The following is an 8460-nucleotide window of genomic DNA, read 5'->3' as shown; positions in this document are numbered from 1 at the left end:
TAAATTCTGTAGGTATGCGAATCGGACGTAAACTATTTCCCGTTTCGAAATTCTTAAAAGGGCTTCGCCCCAGTGGCTCTGGGGTTTCCCATGTTAACCTTATGAGAAATGGAATTAATGAATCTTAACAGCTGTTTCAATTAAACAAGTTGGTTCTGTTCTATGATGTTCAATAGCATTAAAGTTACAAGGAAAACCAACAGGGTGCAGCACTATTATTTCTTTTACATTTATGACAACAGCTAATTTGCAACCAAAAGGTGAGTGAGCGTAGCGAACGAACTTCAACCTGGAGGCGAGTTAGCGAAGCGAACGAGCTAACCTGAAGGCAAGTGAGCGCAGCGAACGAGCTCCAACCTAAAGGTGAGTGAGCGTAGCGAACGAGCTCCAACCCAAAGGTGAGTGAGCGTAGCGAACGAACTTCAACCAGGACGTGATTGAGCGATGCGAACGAGATCATCTTGAAAATTAAACGTAACGGTACTTTCTTTCCATCGGTCTGTCTTAGGGGAAACCTATAACTTAGGCGATACGAAGTTCGCCGGGTCAGCTAGTAGTGATATAATATTTTCATTACAAACTTTTCTAGGGAAAAAAATTGTTTTAAGGTTCTTAAGGATGCTTAAGGACTTACCTAGTGTTTGGGGGCGGCATGGGCGAGGGAACCCTGGGAGGCAGGACGGGGATGGGGGTGCCTTTCCTGCGTATCCTTCCAACACCCGCCACCCCGCGCTGTACTCCGGGGGTCTCCACCTGGGCCATCCTGGAACATGACCAAGGACATTAGAATATGCCTCCTCAGCAGACATGGAGGATGTTTGAACCAAACCCAATACCACGAACAACTACACTACTATTTTTGTGTTGTATCTTTCCATTGAAACTCAATGCTCTCGCCCGAAAAAGTTTCACACATTACGTTGGAAATTCATTGGTGAAATAGTTGGTGAAATATTGGTGATTTTCGGCAGTTGAACCATAGGTTTTGGGGAGCAAAGCTCCGATCTATACCCTAGACCAACTCAACCCCTTTCCATGATGCACTATGAGTGAACATTCCATTCAAAAAGTTTTAGCCAGTTCGACAAAAATTGAAAACCTAGTTCGGTTTATACACCAAAAAAGTTCCTTTTTTGGCTCGGCAAATAAAATTAGTTTTAAATAAATTCAGTATGGTAAAAAGTTTGAAAACTAGTTTAAGGTATAACATTGCGAATTTGAAAAGTATATACAGCATCACTTGTCTATTGACTTGATGTTAAATCAGTAGATAGCCAACAAAGCGTTTTAGTACTAAAGTCAGACATCCGAATCTTAAATCTCGTCGTTGTTATACTGCCTAGTCTGGTTGTCTGTAGAGTTCCCCTCCCCCCACCACTGATAGGGGGACGATGTTTGTAAACACTGCCACGTGCTGAGGTATACAACATATACACATGGCCCCATGCATGGTTCTTTGATACAACGTCACATCGCCCCACATCAAATTATTTGATGTCACTTAAACATCACATCGCAGCGTGTCACATCCAACGTATCACATATCACGCTAACGCCAAATTGTACACGTATATCACCACAAACATCGCAACACATCTAACACATAATATGGTAAAACTTATTAAATAACCTGGAATTCAATAAAATCGCATTGGTGATGTAAAGGGTCTCTTGCGCTACAACATAAACTTACTATGTCACTATTGTAACATCTAACCCCATGTGATGTCTGGGCATGTGAGGGGGGGCTGGTCAGTTGTAGAGCCCGAGGCTTTGGAACCCAAGGTCCCAGGTTCAAATCCCGCCAATCGCCAATGTTTCGCGACCCTCTCGAACTAGCCTGGAGTAATGTGTAAAAAGGTTCTGGGCTAGAACCAAGCGTCCTAGGACGATAAGGTGGATATTAAATCCCGTTTCTGGAAGCATTAGAGAATAATGTGATTTTTTAGGATCCGATTTTATAGAATGATAACCCTATTTTCAGGATAAAATGTATAATTAATAATGGAAACAGAACAAAGTGGCAACTGTCTATCGTATTTGACGATAATCAATGTAGAATTTGCAGTTTGGGTAAAGAGCCTGAACATCTGGAGTTGAGATTCTACGTCGTTACTGGCCCGAAAGTAAACAATATTTTAACATTGCTTAAAAGGAACTGTCCAAACCATGGTAATGCTATTAGTATAAGATTCGGGCCAGCAATGCCATTTGTTTATATGCTTATTTTCATTCAATATTTCTATACGTCAAATGCATTTTTTCTGTGAAGGTAATGTCTGAACTCAATTTAATTATGTGAATCAAGAATGTGACATCCACTCAAGTAGTTTTAGTCAAGATCTCCCCTACGATCTTTGACGAGAGGAAAACAGAAATGGAAATAACTTTATTGATGAATAAAATCGTTATACAAATATTTAAAAATAGTTTGTCTGACCTCTAAGTTTTATAGAAGTATTGAACACATTTGGGACTATAAATATTAAGGCCAACAATACACTTACCCCTGATGCTAAATTATAAGATTTTCAACTAACTATATAGCACCGTATGTTCACGCCAAGCCCGAATTTCAACACGAGTTTCAATCAGTTGTTTAGTCGAGCATCAGAATGCATCTCTTTATCATCAGCTTGATGTCCCCAATCTGATGATCGTTTCCACTTGGATCACTTGAGCCCATCTCGCTAAGAGCTCTTTAAGTGATCTCTCGTCTCGGCGATTTTATAGCCTAAACACTCGGATAAGACAGCTTTATTGTTTATATCACGCAAAGGCGTGTCCTTCGTGACAATGTTATGAGCCGTGATACAACGTTTTGATAAGAAAAGTGGGGTATTATTCAAACACAAATTTTGTGCCCACAGAGGCCCTCGTCTAACCTTTGTTAAAAGAATTTAAAAGAGAAATGTCAAATGTAGAACAAGTTAAAAGATCAATCATATCTTTCCTGCAGCACCATATCAAAAAGCCTTGATTCATTGTCTTCCAAGATTACACAATGATACAATGGTGGTTTTACATCAATTCTTTTAACAAGTTTACGTTTTCATTTGATTATAGATAATTTACATGTCCTCAGAACTAGCATTATATCTTTAACAACACGTTGGGCAGTTCAATTTATACTCTTAATACAATTAGGGGGATTCTCTGCATAATTTTTCAGCTGTCCTACCCAACCAATTTTCACGATTGTGGTGTCATTTTACTAAACACCACATTTATCTTTTTATCAATTTATCATTAACTTTTTGTAACTTTTTATCTTTAATTTTTTTTAAAGATCCAGCGCCCCTGTTAATGGTACATTCTTCATTCATATGTAGCATAAAGGGTAACTTCCTTGCCCCCTTGCGTTTAAATTATTTCTAGAGTTCACTTTCGAAAGTCCGGTTTCGCTGACAAACTTTCATTACAACGGTTTAAATATGAATTGTAATCTTACAGCTGATCCTTTAGTTGAATGTTTAACCACAGTCAGATTGTAAACAAGAGAAGACGAGATCGTTTTTGAGTAGATTTTAAATAGGATACGGAACAGTTTTGATTATTTTAACCTGATTGGGGTAGGTATTTACTCTATTATGTAGATCTCAAATCAAATTTAATTGATTGTAAATTAGTTGTGTTCCAAACGAACATAATCTTTAAAAAGTTAATGAGTAATGCATTAAATATAGTTTTGAACCCTCACAATTAGCACACAAGTCCCAATTGTACCGATTCACTAGATACTTTCTACGGGTTTACAACTTATTCCGCACAACTTGTAACCCTGATTTATTCTCCAACACAAATCACTTGGTCTTCCCACTTCCTCAATCCCCCTAGTTCCTGTGACCAAGGAGCGTGTAGCAGAACGATCTGTCGGAGCCGCACGCGTGCTAGAGTGTGCAGCCGAATTATACACGCAGACGCGACCACGCAGCTGGCCACACTTATAGACTAAGTTATGTAGCCTGAGATAAAGCCGCAGACGGAGCCTTCGCTGCGCAAGTTTATAGCGTTATTGCGACGCGCGGTACCGTTTTCTGTAATGCGCAATAAATTTTGTAGACCTCACACGTTCATTGACAATTTATTGTCTACCTCACTGAAACATTGTAATGTGGTTAGAACATTGGTTAGTATAAAAGGTTAAATTTTTGCCGAGGTGTAAAATATCTCTTCGGTAAAATAACGTACTTTTAGTTATTCTTATGTAATGATTAGAATTCAATAGATTTAATTTACAATTGGAGAAGGTTTTTTTACAAATACCTTTTTTGTTCACGTTCTTTGGTTTACAACGGACACATTTTGGCATTTTCAAGCTATTTGCGGTTCTAAAGACGGTACAAAAAAAAAGAAACACTGAGAAACACTTAAGTGTCTTTCTTCTCACTACTATACTTCGTTCACAAAATTTAGGCGATTTTAAGGGAAGAAATGTATCTCCTCAACTTGAAACAATAGCTCAAAAACTGACGTTTTCCAAAATATCAATTAGCTCACATTTACATTGAGCAAAACAAAACTCGTGGGGGAACTTCCTCTCAAATCTCCCAAATTTTGTGAACAAGCTTAGCGAATATGTTGTCAACATGCTGTCAATCCTTGAAATTGGTCTCTTATGACAATAGTGAACAACATTTCCATCACGATGCAAATAATAACGATTTAGGCTTCTGTTGAGTACGATCTTTAATAGTTCTGGACTCAAAAATATAGTTTTTTTTCAGAAGAGGTAAAATGACTTTAGGTCAGGCAAGTTCAGCAAATAACCATAAATAAGGCGGGATAAACTTGAAAGAGTTCGCGAACCAGCATGGTCGAACTATGGGAAAGGGGGTTTTATGGGGTAAAAATCGGGGTTTCTCATTGTTGACCTTCAAAACACAAAATAACCCCATTTACCCCTAGACCATTAATAGGACTTTAAAAAACAAATAATTTATTATACGAAAGCGTTTTCGTAAGGTTAATAGTTCAGAAGAAAATTTAAAAACGATTAAATTTTAAATGTTTTTCTTATGAGGATATTGTTAAACTTAGTAGTTTGATTGTTCATGGATATATTTTGATAAAACTTGGCACATTATTTACCTTAAGCTAAAATATAGTATTAATATTTTACTACAAAACACACTTTATTAGCCTTCCTGTAGCAGCAAACCTAGGTATTCGTTAAACGGGGCTCTAGCTCGTTAAACCTAAAGTTATTTCAATATATTTAATTGAAAATCAATTTAGACAAATTGAGATTCGCTTAGTCTGCAGGTTTACTAAGGTGGGTGTATTTTAGAATCACGTTATCTAAATCAAAACGTATTTATAATTTTATTGATTCAGACATTTGACAGCTCATATTGTTTGGTGCCGAAGTGTAACCTTTCGCACGACCGATGAATCTGAAGGGCTCACTTTTGGAAATGGCGCGGCCGGGACAAAAGGCGCCTCCAAGGACCACATTAGGCCTAAGTAATTGTGGGTGAGAGGGAGAGTCTAATGATGTTCTTACACTTGAGAACGTGTGAATGTATGAACACTTGGGACGCGGGGCCACGCAGTGAAAGCTTGAGTTTAAAATGGAGTATTGTTTTCACGTAATAATTGTACGGGCTTGCTTCGGTTCCTTAGGGACCCCAGTTTTTGTGAGTTATTACGTTTGGTGGTATTTTAAGGCAAAAAATATTTACAATAATATATTAAGGATACATGGACAATATAGATAAGATTATAATGTATCAATCAGTGTAAGAACAGAATATACAATCATATTGTAACAATCATGGCACGGACTGACTATAAACTTCATTATGAATCGATGAGTTCTCGGACTATACAAATCTTAGTATGATTCAAAGATCAGTTCACGGTCTTACATAAATCGTGATGTATCGATGTACACGGAAAGAGTACAAAAAAAGTATGTACAGGATAAATACATTTGTTTATCCTGTAAGACCACTACCACTCTACAGGAACGATTTTTATTTCAAGAAAACCACTTGCTTGGAAACTACTTTTGCATAAAAGATGAGTATGTAACATAAAACAAAGTTTAATAAGTGCCCACCAGCTTTAAAGTACCATACGCTAAGTTCCATAGTTAGCTTTTTGCTTGCCATGGAAACTTTGAGAAAAAAGATCTTCAGTTTATTGATATTCATTCTTTGATTGTCACGTAGCTGGTTGAAACTAAAGTAATGTTTAAATAAAATAGTAGTACTAATGTTATGTTTGTTAAATATTTTTAATGTACGACTCAAGTTTTAATGACATTTCTACTTTTTATACCCACGCAAAAAGGATGCAGCTACAAAAGACTTTTTGCATCGACTACGTTCTTATTCTTCTCCCTAAGGTTCATTAGCAAATGACTCAAGTGGTGTGAAGTCTCTTGGGCAAAACATTTACTTAGGAATATTTGAGACGCCTTTATTTCAACGCCAAGGACCAAAACTTGTAACCGACTGCGTTTTAAAAACCCTACGAGAACTAATTCAACACATTAAGCCCTACTCTGAGAATATAACTTTTCCATTATTTCTGAACCGACTAAATGTCAGAAAATAGCCTCTAACTATTGCGTAGAGTGCGTTTTACAACTTTTAAAACTTTGCTTTAGTAGGCACAATTCGTAAAAAATCTTATTTCTGTATCTCTCATCCTCCTATATTTTATAAGGACTAGTTTAGCTGTTTGTGATAGCGTTTTATCACGTGATAGAGGTAAAGACCACGGATCAAATATTTCGATTAATTATTTCTTCTATGGTAGGTAGCTCACAATGGTTCTACCTTTGCCTCAACTACATAGCGTTTTGCAGACTTGGTTGTTTGTTTTGATTATCTACTACAAAGATGAAAATGCTTTACGTACATTAGAATGATAAGTGTTGTCAAAGAAGTGGGCATATGCACAGCTAAAGCAATTTCTTCTTATTCAAAAACTTAAGGTAAAACATTTAATCTGTATGTACTCCCATTGATCTATCCTGTTCGATAAAGGGGGTTGTTTTTATCTATCACAAAACCATTCCATATCTGACAACGTTTCACGTAAAGGTCGTTATAACATAATCCTATTTTAACAAGGTACGTGACCTTTTTGGAATCCGGTGGTTTACCTTTTTCTTAGTGGTTGTTTACAAATTGTAGTACATTACCGCCTTAGTATAATCTCAAGCCCTTATCATAAAAAAGTGTTATTACAGTTTCTGTAAATAATTACTAGGTAACTTTTGTACGTATGGTATGATGATTAAGGAAATTCGTACAGCTCTCAAAATAATAAAATAATTGTTTTTTTTTCATTTTTTCACTGATACATTTACGGTACATGTAATCAATTTCACGAAATAGTGTGACTTTGACAATATTCTATCAAAGTATGTACTGGCGCAAGCCTTCATTTTGCAAAGTGATCAAAAGAAGTGTTCGGCCAAACGCCTTAAAAGCCAAGGTCAGTGACAAAGCTGCTGTCAGATTCTAAAGGTCACCTAGGGGTCAGCCACCCACTAAGATGACCTTTGGTCTTGACGGCTGACAGCTCACAAGAAAGTAACGTTCAGCATAATGAGGAGCAAACGGTGCTTGGAGAAGACATCTTGAGGTTGCGATGAAGAACAGTTTTATCGAATTGACTGTGGTATATATTTGTCTTGTATATATGTTTGAGTAAAACTGCATGACAATAAAGTACTAACTCTCTAATATAAACGTTAAAACCCGAAGAGATTGTATTAGATAAGTCACTTGAATGGTGATGGTACTGTAGAACAGCGTTGTCGGGTTAAGTCCTGGTGAACCCACTCAAAATAATTAGTACAGTACATTTTTGTATTGTTCCAGTTTTCACCCCATGGTTTTATTGACAAATACACACAAACCATAAAAACCAAGTGGATTGAGAAATTCAAATAAAAAATGCGGCCCACCTAAAAAAGAAAATTACATTTACGCTTAGTCCATGTGAACTGGTGGTATGTGGTATGTGAGATAGACCCGGACGACATAAAATACGTTGTGATCGAGATGTTTTATAAATTATGACCAGATGGGGCTCCCCCAGGGGTCGTAAGTAGGAATATTGTCGCCATTCCAGAAGCTGAGTCATATGATTATCATCTCCCACTTCAGCCCCCCCTCACATAATCCACCCCTCCAACCACCCCTAACCCTTTTCTGTGATTTTATCTCCAATTAAACACATCGTGGCTATCACTACACTGTACAGTCTGAGGTTTGCAATCGTCATAATTTTAATTTTCAATATTTATTTTGTTATGAATTTTTCGCGATTTAAAACATATTCGAGATGGATAAAAATCCACTACTAAACACTCAATTTCGGGGTAGGATCATTAAATTTTAAACTAAATATATCTCAAATAATTTTATCAACTACTTTACTGTTAGTATTCATTTGGACGAAGAAAAATTATTAAAAACAGATCCGTGTGATGAAAAA

The 8460-nt window shown here is 36.8% G+C and overlaps 1 long non-coding RNA gene across 1 annotated transcript in view; it reads right to left on the bottom strand.

The window, feature by feature from the left end:
* Window positions 1-670: 670 nt before the first annotated feature.
* The window catches only part of LOC128987776 (uncharacterized), a 72208-nt gene continuing 64418 nt past the window's right edge, over window positions 671-8460 (bottom strand). The window contains exon 3 of the long non-coding RNA XR_008490281.1: window positions 671-763. This is a non-coding gene — a long non-coding RNA (uncharacterized LOC128987776). The remainder of the gene's footprint in view (window positions 764-8460) is intronic.

Source organism: Macrosteles quadrilineatus, unplaced genomic scaffold (assembly GCF_028750875.1).
Source record: "Macrosteles quadrilineatus isolate MER2022 unplaced genomic scaffold, UCM_ALF_1.0 Scaffold_2__2_contigs__length_208266976, whole genome shotgun sequence".
Lineage (NCBI taxonomy): Eukaryota > Metazoa > Arthropoda > Insecta > Hemiptera > Cicadellidae > Macrosteles > Macrosteles quadrilineatus.
This window is presented reverse-complemented; position numbering and strand designations above follow the sequence as displayed.